The sequence below is a fragment of the Cebus imitator genome, unplaced genomic scaffold (genome assembly GCF_001604975.1).
Source record: "Cebus imitator isolate Cc_AM_T3 unplaced genomic scaffold, Cebus_imitator-1.0 Scaffold84, whole genome shotgun sequence".
Lineage (NCBI taxonomy): Eukaryota > Metazoa > Chordata > Mammalia > Primates > Cebidae > Cebus > Cebus imitator.
Window position 1 is genome coordinate 3,699,689 of NW_016107399.1, and position 12,326 is coordinate 3,712,014.

The 12,326-nt window shown below is 35.7% G+C and overlaps 1 protein-coding gene across 2 annotated transcripts in view; it reads left to right on the forward strand.

Moving 5' to 3' along the window:
• The window catches only part of POU2F1 (POU class 2 homeobox 1), a 181,468-nt gene that overhangs the window by 77,336 nt on the left and 91,806 nt on the right, over positions 1–12,326 (forward strand). Inside the window, exon 2 of one of the 2 annotated variants that reach the window (XM_017534082.2) lies at positions 1,188–1,288. The exons of the other annotated variant lie outside the window; for it this stretch is intronic. The gene's annotated coding sequence lies outside the window, so the exon portion shown is untranslated. The remainder of the gene's footprint in view (positions 1–1,187; positions 1,289–12,326) is intronic. 2 annotated transcript variants of the gene reach the window in all.

The window sequence follows — 12,326 nt, forward strand, 5'->3', positions numbered from 1 at the left end:
CAGTAGTGTGATCTCAGCTCACTACAACCTGTGCCTCAGCTCACTACAACTTCCGCCTCCTGGGTTCAAGCGATTCTCCTGCCTCAGCCTCCTGTGTAGCTGGGACTACAGGTGCTTGCCACCACCCCTGGCTAATTTTTTGTATTTTTAGCTTCATTGTGTTCGCTAGGATGGTCTCAACCTCCTGACCTCATGACCTGCCCACCTCGGCCTCCCAAAGTGCTGGGATTGTAGGCGTGAGCCACCGTGCCCAATGCCTGGCCTTAACAACTCCTTTTTAAGAGGACACTTTGAACTGCATTTGATTTTGTTTGTACCATTGCACCTCAGCTGTTCAGATTCATGAAATAGGAACATCACTGAATGTATAGAAAAAAGTTATTTGAGCCAGTTATGTGAGCACTGAGTATGGATATGTAAAATTTACACAGTTTTCATTAATTAGTTATGTTACTCCATCAGTTACACTGACTTATACCAGTTATACTAATTAGTTATGCTAAATCAAAAAAAGCTATAATATTACAAGTAGATAGTAAATAAGAGTCATAGCATGTACCATTTTTCTTTATTGGTTGAGGCTGTTTGAATTCTGTTGATCAGGATTTTGAGGTTTCATAACAAAGAGAGGGATGGTCAACCAGTGATAGTGAATTTTCATACCTGTGTGTACCAAGTATTGATCTTCCTCTTTTTCTAAATACAAAATGTAATCTTATGTCTTTTTTCAGAATACTTTACATCTATAGCAACCTGTATGGATCTATTGCTATCTATATCCCCTATGTATATATATAAAGACAATAGACACTTGTATATTGGGGGGAGGTTAATGTCAAATGTGGAGATCAGGGTTTTTTTTTTTTTTTATGTTAGTGAAATGCACGCTTAGAAAAATCTAAGTAGGCTGTTTTATCCAGCTTCATGAAAGAATGGCACCATACAATACATGTTCAAAGAACTCTCTGATTTATCTCCATGTTCCGTTAGTAAGGGCAGGTACTAGTTATTTCTGTTTTGTAGGTGAGGAAATAGGCACGAGAGGTGCCTGCCTAAGGCAGCTAATCTGAATGTGCCCTGATGAATAGTCCAGTGTCCCCCACTGTGTGTAATTGTTCTCTCTTTAAGTGTTAGGTTATTTTATACAGCTTACTCAGTTTTGCCTTTTTCTCTTTTTGTGTTCATAGACTGGAAAAGTAAGAAGAACTTTCCTGCCTTTTTAATTACCAAACTACTCTCAGTTTTCAATGAATCAGTTCAAAGAAAGAATGCAGTCTTTCTATACCTGGTAAATATTTTCTGCTAAATAAAGCTATTAATTTAGTAGCATCTGATAAATCCAGGTGTTATGATTGCCTTTAATTTTGTGGAATGACTATTAAAATGACATCAAATATGTATTTTTATTTTTAACTCTGAAATTTGTTTGATATTTATTGATATGATGGAGTGATGCTTGGGATGACTGTGACCCAGCCAGCAATTGAAAATAGTTTAGGATTGGCCCTAGTTCTTAGATTAGACTCTGGTCTCTTTTGAAAAAGTTGTGAAATTAATGCAAGCAAGGTATATAAATATATTTTTATACCATCCTTATTCTGTGATAATATATCATTTGCATTAATCACTATATGGTAGTTTAATAGAGGCACTGTGTAAATAATAATTTTACAAAGTTAATATAGTAATTAGAATATATAGTATACATTTACTGTTTTACAAATTACCTACATGAAGATTAAAGAAGTAATTATAGAAGTTCAGCAAGCTAGTGTAGAACTGAGATTGACTCTAGTTCAGAATCTACGTCTGACTCCTAGTCTAGTGCCTTTTTTATATTTTTATTTTTAAGTACTTTAAGTATAAATATACACATCTAAGAGAATAAACAAACCATAGTGATGTTTCACATGGATTTTTCTTTTATTATAACTTACAGTGTTACAGTTAACAGTATTAACCATTAATTAACTGGTATGTGCCTTTGAAACTTTTATATGTATTGTTTTATTTAAGCCTACAAGAACTCTTGAGAGTATTACTGTCTCTGTTTTACAGATGAAAAAAACTGAGGCTCAGAAAGGCAGTCATATAGTTCAATATGCTAGAACTGGAGTTTAAACCTAGCTCTCTGTTAGTCCAATAGGATATTTTGTGTGACTGAACATTTATCTCATGTTTTCACTTTTTAAGTTGATCATCAAGCAATAATTTATTTTTTGCAAGACATTTTAAAAACACTTCAAAATTAGCTGACACCTGTAATGAAAAAAAATTGATGTTATAGAAAGAGCGTTATTACATTTCACGTGACTGACTGGCGTTGGGGTAAATAAAGGCTTGTTATGAATGAAACTATAATAATAGCCAAAATGTCTGAGTTTGCCAAAACCAGGAGAATCTTTGCTTTAAAACCTGCCTCATTCCCTGAAGTTCGCCTTTCCTTAGGAATCTTTCATTAAATTACACCCATCACCTGGCTGGCCAGAAGAGGGTGGGGACACAGAGAATGTAGGCTTTTTTTTTTTTTTTTTTTTTTTTTTTNTTGAGACGGGGTCTGTCTGTTGCCCAGGCTGGAGTGCAGTGATGAGATCTCCACTCACTGCAATCTCTGCTTCCCAGGCTCAGTGGTCTTCCCACCTCAACCTCCGGAGTAGCTGGTATTAGAAGGGTATACCATCACGCCCAGCGAGAGAGAGAGAGAGAAAGAGAGAGAGAGAGAGAGAGAGAGAGGAGTGTGTGTGTGTGTGTGTGTGTGTGTATGTATGTATACAGGGTTTTGCCATGTTGCCCAGGCTGGTCTTGAACTCCTGAGCTCAAGCAATTTGCCTGCCTCAGCCTCCCAAAGTGCAGGGATTATACCTCATGTAACAGTTTATTCCTGGTAAGGTATGGAGATGTTATAACAAAGAATTTTTACTTACGTGCATTTTAACCTATGCTATTCAAAATGAGAAATAAGGTACGTTAGATTGCCTGGTGCCTTTCTATTTTGGGCCTTCATATTTAGGACTTTATACAAGATGAGAAGCATTAACAGATATTACTTTGATATTGCTTTTTAGTAAAACTCTTTTGCCTAAAGCTAATAAAGATGATGCAAAATTAATTGACATCTGTCATTATGGAAAGATTACAAAGTTGACTACCCTAAGTATGCTTCTACTACTCATCCTCTGAGTAGAAGGGCAGGAGGGTGGGGCAGGGCTGGAGGGACTAACATTTCCTGGAATTCCTACTCTGCTGGCCATGTGCTAGACATGCTCACATGTGTTCTTTCATTTTTAGTATACATACATGTGTAGACGTATAGAAAGTAGGGCAAAAAGAAGAAAAGCATTTTGCATGGAATTATTCCTTCTTTTTTTTTTTTTTTTTTTTTTTTTTTTTGTTTTTTTTTTTTTTTTTTTTTTTTTTTTTTTTTTTTTTTTGAAGGTCAGCTTGTTAACCCTCCACATTCTTTTGTCATTTGCTTTTGGCAGCACCAAATGCAGTTGATTATTTCCAGTCTCTGAATCATAACTGCCCTGGACTGCTGTATAGTGTTCACCTGGCCAGAGGTGCCTCTTTTTTCTTTTAAGTTTTCAGAAGACAACATTTATACTTTTTAAAAAAATGTTATTTGAGGATTAAAACAAGAAAACCAACTAGTATTTCAGACATGTTTTGATAGTACTAACACTATTAAGACTCGGTTCTTAACTGTGTACAGTAAAGATGATTTTTCTGGCCTATGGATTAAAAGTCAGTTAAAAAGCATGGAAATACTTGAGGATCACTTAAAATTTTTTTCTTGTACTAGGAGAAAAATGTGAACAGTTGTATTTATTAAATATTAAGAGATAATACCATTATTTTTATAATTCCTGATTATTTTCAGAATAACATTTTAATTTTAAGGATAACCTTGGGAGACAGCATAATTATTCTCATTTTTCAAATGAGAAAATTAAGTTTCACATGTTAGATTAGTTTTTTAGTAGTGCCTTAACAGGGTACCATAAACAGCGGAAATTTATTGCCTCTTAGTTCTGGAGGCTAGAAGTCCAGAATAAGGTATTAGTAGGTTTGGTTCTTTCTGAGGGCTATGAAACAGAATCTGTTCCATCCATCTCTTCTTGTCTTTGTCTGTCCTATGTCTGTCTCTGTTCAAGTTTCTCCTTTATATAAGGACAACAGCCATACTGGATTAGGGGCAGGCCTATGGACCAGATCTTAACATTTGCAAAGGCCTTCTTTCTCATTAAGGTTGTATTACAAGTACAAAAGGTGTAAACTGTAACATATTTTGGGAAAAGACACAGTTCAATCCATAACAGATGTTAAGTCCTTTCCTCTCTCAAATAGTGTCTCTTAAGTAGGAAAGTTTGACATTGCACATTGTAGTGCCACTAAAATGGTAGTTTTAAAAGAACATGACAATATATTTATAATATCACATTTATAATTTATTTTCTAATATTGTCTTATGTCTGAGGAGATTTTATTTTAAATTAACCGAGTTTCTAAAATGTTAATAGAATTTTGGGTTGTAATGGTTTCAGACTTTTTCTTCAAGTAATAAGTAAGTGATGACACCAACTGTGTAAAGATGTTCAAAACCCAGGCGCTTAGATCTGGCTTTAAGTCTGAACTTCCATTAATAAAATGTAGACCTTTAAAATGTAGGCTCCTCTATAAGATCTTGAAATGTCTGTCAGGATACTGTTTAAATTATTGCAAGAGCAATCTGACAGTGGATTATCTGTACATTTCATATTTCTATAAGAATTGTGGTCTTGCCAGTGTTAATACACATCTTGTGACTAGGGATTTCTGAGTGTTGGAGAGGTCAAAGCTACACTAGGATAACTAAAAAACACTGTATAGGGGTTTGTTCATCTGTTTCCTTTTTCTTTCTTCACTATTTTTTTAAAATTTCAAAATAATTTCAGAATTATAGAAAAAATGAAAGAATAGTGCAACTTGTCTCAGAAACTTTTGAGAGTAAGTTACTGACTTGATGCTCTGTCACCCCTAACTACTTTAGTGTTCCTACAAATAAGAACATTCTTCTACATAGCCACAATACAAACATAAAAGTTAGGAAATTAACATTGATAGATTACTATCAACTAATCCATAGACCCTATTCAGATTTTGCCACTTGTCCCCAAAATGTCCCTTATACCAAAATAATCCAATCTAAGACTGCACGTTGCATTTATTTGTCATATCTCTTTACTGTTCTTCAATCTGGAATAGTTCCTTAAGTCTTTTTTATTTCTAGGGTCATGGCACTTTGGAAGCATACATTTTATGGAATGTTTCTGAATTTGGATTTACCTGATGGTTCTGCATAATTAGATTCAGGTCATGTCATACATCTTTGGCAGGAGTATCACAGAGTGATACTGCATTCTTATTGCATCCTTTCAGGTGGTGCAGTATTTTGATTTTTTTTTTTTTTTTAGATGTAGTCCTGCTCTGTCGCCCAGGCTGGTGCACAGTAGTGCAATCTCAGATCACTGCAACCTCTGCCCCCTGGGTTCAAGCAATTTTCCTGTCTCAGCCTCCCGAGTAGCTGGGACTACAGGTACACACCACCATGCATAACTAATTTTTGAATTTTTAATGGACACAGGGCTTCACCATATTGGTCAGGCTGGTCTAGAACTCCTGACCTCAGGTGATCCACCCACCTTGGCTTCCCAAAATGCTGGAATTACAGGCATCAGCCACCACGCCTGGCCTGTTTCTTGACTGATTAAGTTAACTTCGATCACTTAAGGGGGTGTTTGTCAGTCTTCTCTTCTGTAAAGTTGTGCTTCTCTTTGTAACTAATAATTATTTTATGGGGAAACTAAATTTTCATCACCAAGTTTTCACTTACTAGATTTCATAGCCAGTCTCCCTCCCTCCCTCTCCTCCTCCCCTTTTCCCCCCTTCCCCCCCCTTCCTTCCATCTTCCCGCCCTCTCTTACTGTCTCTCACCCTCTTTCTTGACAGGGTCTCACTCTGTTTCCCAAGCTGGAGTACAGTGGCACAATCATAGCTCACTGAAGCTTCAAACTCATGGGCTTAACAGATCCTCCCACCTCAGCTTCCTGAGTAGCTGGAACTACAGGTGCATGCCACCATACCTGGCTGACTTTTAAATTTTTTGTAGAGATGGGATCGCACTATGTTGTCCAGGCTGGTCTCAAACTCCTAGATTCAAGTGATCCACTTTAGGCCTCCTAAAGTGCTGGGATTACAGGCATGAGCCACCCATGCCTGATCTTTTGTTATTTCCTGACTGAACTAATACTGTGATGGTTTTCAAATATTGATTTCTTAATTATATTATTTATTCTACATTATTTGGCATCCTACTATAAGGAAAAGCTTTCTCTTTTCTATATTTATTTATATCTGTATGGACTCACGAATTCCTTTAAGTAATAGTTACAATTCATTCATTATTTTTTTCTTGTCCAAATTGTCCAAAATTTGGCTAATAAGAATCCCTTCAAACTGATTTTCACATATTCCTATAATTTTTTAAAGTACTTCCACTAATAGTTTTTGTTGTTTGTTTGTTTTGAGAATCACTGTTTTTTTAATAGTAGAAAGTAGCTGTTTGTTTTGAGAATCACTGTTTTTTTTTAATAGTAGAAAGTAGCATTTAGAAATCAAGGTCTGGGTGCCAAGTGTGCTCATTGCTGTAGGGATATTATTGCCCCCAGGCACTCTAGAGAATAGAATATATGTATATGTGTGTGTATTTTACTTAAAGCTATATTTATTTCTGCATTTGTATGTTCTGAAAACCATTGACTTTATACCAAAACCTCTAATTCCAATGTAGTATTATAGTTCATTCTAGTTTTTTCTCTTTAAGATTTTAGTTCTTTCCTCCAACAGTGGTGCATTTAGCTCTCATTATCCTTAAAATACTTAACTATAGTCGTCTCTCTCCATATAACCAATCTTCTGGTTGCTGCTACCTCCTCACTTTCTTAAGCTTGGATGCCTGCCTTGCTCAGCCCCATCTAATGGCTTTTGGACTGAATTATGAAAAAAAAGTTCATTTTTTTGACAAATATTAAAGTAAATTGGACAAATTTGGTTCTACGACTCCACCTTTGGTTAATTTGCTTCCTCTATTCTTATTTATTTTTAATTTGGAACCCTATTAGTTCCATGTTGATGGAAATTCTTTGAGATTTTTTTTTTTTTAATATTAAGCATAATTAGGCATTTTATATTATCTTAATCCTACTCTTAGGAGCTCTTACATTTAAGGTGTTAAAGATAATGAGCTGGCTAACTAGAGATGCTCTGAACATTGATTATTTTTAATTTCAAGGAATATCATCAGTTTAAAATGAATTGCTTTTATGATATGAAAACATTCCATCATTTATGAAGAACAATAAGGACTTTTTAATGTTTTTAAGTCAATTCTGGTCTCATTTACCTCAGCTCTAAATTCTTTTCATACAACATTATTTATAAACAATTAATGCCAGATTATAAGATGAATTCCAGAAAACTCAAGGAGTTACTACCTGTGTGAAGATGATTTATATGCAGATTTTTTCTTATTAGAATGATCTAGGGACATTGATTAACTTTAGAATTTGTTAGCAAATTATAAATAGCAAATATAAAAAGAATATTTGACTCCTAAACTGTTAAGGGGGGAAGAAAGAGGCATAAAGAAATTACATTTAATGTAAATTAGGAAAGAAGGGTAAGGGAGATCAATAACAAAGAAGAACTAAAGTAAATAAAAACTGTTTTTACATGATGGGAAAAGGCCAAATATATTAGTAATCACAAAGGAAGTAGTAAATGGGTTAAACAAACCTCTATTCAGATGGGATTTTTAAAAAATGAAAATCCTATCTATTTCTTTTCATAAGAGACATACCTAAAACTAAATGACACAGAAAAGATGATTAATGAATCTATGGAGATATGCCAGTCAAATAGTATCAAAACAAAAGGGCTGTTATAGCAGTAAGTTCTGAGGCCAAAAAAGGGAGGGTAATTTTAAAGTGGTAAAGGAACAGTTTACCAAGCAGAAATGTCCATGTACGTAAAAATATGTAATATAAAATGCCTAAGTAATAGACCAAGATGACAGAGGTGTTAGGATTATCTGACAAGGATTTTAAAGCAGCTGTCATAAAAATGCTTCAACGAGTAATTATGGACACACTTGAAACAAATGAAAAAAGTATGAAGTCTCAGCAAAGAAATAGGCCTCAGTCGATAGGAAATATTAAGAAAAACTAAATAGAAATTATAGAACAGACAGCTAGCTACAATATCTGAATTAAAACTTATTGTGTAGGCTCACAGCAGAATGGAGGAGACAGAGTGAACTGAAGATGGAACAATAGAAATTACCCAATCTGAACAAGAAAGAGAAAAGAGAACAAATAATAATAAATGAACGCTCAGGGACCTTTGGGACTACAACACAAAGATCTACAACAAAAGTTCTAACTTGCTGAAAAGTACTTTGAAACAGTGGCTGAAAACTCCCCAGATTTGGTAGAAGACATAAACCTATGTAGATCAAGAAACTGAGCAAATTTCAAACAGAAAAATAAAAAAAATCTCCCAAGATGTGTTACAATAAAACTTCTATAAACGAGAGACAAAGGAAAAATCTTGAAAACAGCAGAGAGAAATGATACCTTACCTATGGGAAAACAATTCCAAGGATAATAGATATTTTATCAGAAACCATGGAGGCCAGGAGGCTATGGCATGGTATTTTTCAGGTACAGAGAGAGCTCAAACTCCCCCAAATCTATATTTAGCAAAAATATCCTTCAGTGATGAAGGGGAAATCAAGATATTGTTAGGTGAAGGAAAAGAAAGAAAATTTACTTCTAGCAGACCTACTCTGAAAGAATGGCTAAATAAATGAACAAGAAATATAGTCATGTGCCACATAACAATGTTTCAGTTAATGATAGACAGTGTATATCACTGAGGTACCATAGGTTATAATGGAACTGAAAAATTCCCATCTTAGTGATGTCTTGATGATTCTGGCCCTGTGTAGGCTCATCTAGTTTGAGTCTTAGTTTTAACAAGACAAACTTAATTTAAAAAAATTTGTAAATAGAAAAACCTTATAAAAAGGATGTAAAGAAAGAAAACACTTTTGTGCAGCTACACAATGTCTTTGTATTTTAAGCTACTATGGGGTTATTACAGAAGCCTATATATATATATATATATTTTGAAACAGAGTCTCGCGCTGTCACTGAGGCTGGAGTGTGGTGGCACGATCTCAGCTCACTGCAACCTCCACCTCCCAGGTTTAAGGGATTCTCCTGCCTCAGCCTCTCAAGTAGTGGAATAACAAGGGTGTGCCACCACACCCAGCTAATTTTTATATTTTTAGTAGAAACAAGGTTTCACCATGTTGGCCAGGTTGGTCTCGAACTCCTGACCTCAAGTGAGATGCCCACCTCAGCTTCCCAAAGTGCTGGGATTACAGGCATGAGCTACCACCCCCGGCCAAAATTTAAACTTTTTTTTTTTTTAATGAAAGGTTTATAAAGTAAATAAGTTACAGTAAGCTAAGGTTAATTTACTATTCAAGAAAGAAAATATGTTTTTATAAATTTAGTGTAGCTTAAGTGTAGAGGCTTTCTATAGTCAACACTATTATATAGTAATGTCTTTGGCCTTCACAGTCACTCACAATTCCCTCCCTAGCTTACCATTAGCAATTTCTAGTCCTGTAAGTCCCATTCATGGTAAGTGCCCTATACAGGTGTACCATTTTTAATCTTTTATACTGTCTCTTTTTACTGTACCTTTTCTATGTTTATGTATGGTCAGATATTCAAATACCACTTTGGAAATACTTGTTTAGAAATAAAAATACCATTGTGTTACAGTTGCCTACAGTAATACTAACATGCTGTACAGATTTGTAGCCTAGGAATAATGGGCTGTGCCATATAGCCTAGGCGTATAGTAGGCTGTAACATCTAGTTTTGTGTAAGTATGTTCACACAGTGATGAAACCACCACATGACACGTTTCTTAGAACACAGCCCCATTGTTAAAGTATGAGTATACTTGGTTGTAAATCCAGCAAAACATGTACGGGATTTGTATGCTGAGAACCACAAAGTGCTGATGAGAGAAATCAAGGAAGATACAGAGTAAGGGAGGGATACACTATATTCAAGGATTAGAAGGCTTAACATGGGAAAAAAACAGTTCTCCCCAAATTGGTAATGTAGTTTCTGTCAAAATTCTCACAGACTTTTTTCTAGACATGGACAAGGTTATTCTAAAATTAATATGAAAATGCAAAGGAATTGAAATAGCCAAAAACATTTTGAAGAAGAATAAAATAAGAGTCAGTTACTCCAATTTCAAGATTTATTATGTAGCCACAGGAATTAAACTTGAGAGTATTGGTGGTGGGATTAACACAGATCACTGGAACAGAATATTGAACTGAGAAATTGACCCAGAGACATATAGCCAACTTATCTGTGACTAAGGTACAAAAGCAATTCAATGGAGTAAGATAGTCTTTCTGACAAATGACTGAAGAAAAACAAAACAAAACAGGAACTTAACCTAAACCTCACATCAAAAAACAAAACAGAAGAAAATCTTCAGTATGTAGGATTTGATGAACAGTTTTTAAACATGACACCAAACATACAATCCATAAAAGAAAAATTGATAAATTGGCTTATCAAAGTTAAGATATTTTGCTATGCGCATACCTCTGTTAAGAGGATGAAAAGACATGGTCCACAGTGGGAGAAAATATTTGCAAAGAACATATCTGACAAAGGACTCTTACCTACAGTATATAAAGAACTTTCAAAATTCAACCCTAAGGAAACAATTCATTAGAAAATGAAATTTTTGGATTTTTTAAGAAAAATTCAAAAGAAATAGACATGTCACTGAAGAGGCTGTATGGATGGCAAATAAGCACATAAAAGGATGTTCAGTATTGCTAGCCACTAGGGAAATGCAAATTAAGATCACCATGAGATATCACTACACTAATAGAACAGTGAAAATTAAAAAATAGTGGCAATAGCAAATGCTAGTAGATTTGGAGAAGCAGATCTCTCTTACATTGTGGGAATGTAAAGTGGTACAGGTATTCTGAAAAATATCTGACACTTTCTTAAAAAACCAAACAGTTCAGGCATGTTGGTTCATGCTTGTAATCCCAATACTTTGGAAGGCTGAGGTGGGAGGATGGCTTGAGCCCAGAAGTTCCAGACCAACCTGGGTAACACAGGGAGTCCCTGTCTCAACAAAAGTAAAAGTAGCTGAGCATTGTGGTATGCACCTATGGTCCCAGCTATCTGGGAGGCTGAGACTGAGATAGGATTGCTGGAGCTCAGGAGATTGAGGCTGCAGTGAGCTGTGATCACACAACTGAACTCCAGCCTGGATGACAAAGTGAGACCCTGTCTCCAAATAACAGCAACATCAAAATCCCTAAACCTGATACAAGTAGAGTTTGGATATTTGTCCCCACCCAGATCTCATGTCAAGTTGTAATCCCCAGTGTTGGAGGTGGGGCCTGGTGGGAGGTGTTTGGATTGTAGGGATGGATCCCTCATGGCTTGGTGCAGTCTTCCTGATCGTGAGTTCTCAAGGGATCTGGTCATTTAAAAGTGTGTGGCAACCTCCCTCTTCAACCTCTGTCTCTCTTGCTCCTGCTTTTGCTATATGACATGCCTGCTTCTGCCTCACCTTCTACCATGATTGTAAGCCTCCTGAGGCCTCCCCAAAAGCAGATGCTGCTATACTTCCTATACACCCTGCAAAACCTGAGCCAATTAAACCTCTTTTCTTATCCGTTACCCAGCCTCAGGCATTTATTTATAGCAGTGTAAGAATGGCCTAATACATACACATGGCCTATGAGTTAGCAGTCTCACTTCTGTGCATTTATCCCAGAGAAGTAAAACATTATGTTCACATAAAAATACGTCTACAGATGTTCTTTACATATTTTATATATGAGTCCTGTATCAGAAATGTGCTTTGCAAATATTTTCCCCCAGTGTGGACTTCTTATCCTCTGTATATATCCTATGTACGAAAGTTTACAGCAGATTTATTTTAATAGCCTAATACTTAGAAACAGCCAAAAAGTACCTCAATAAGTGACTGCCTAACAAACAGTGGGACATTGCTGAGCATGGTGGCTCATGCCTGTAATCCCAGCTACTTGGGAGACAGAAGTGGGATGATGGCTCATGACCAAGAGTTCAAGACCAGCCTGAGCAACATAGTGAGAACTTGTCTCTTTTAAAAAAAAAAAATTTTTTTTTTTTTTT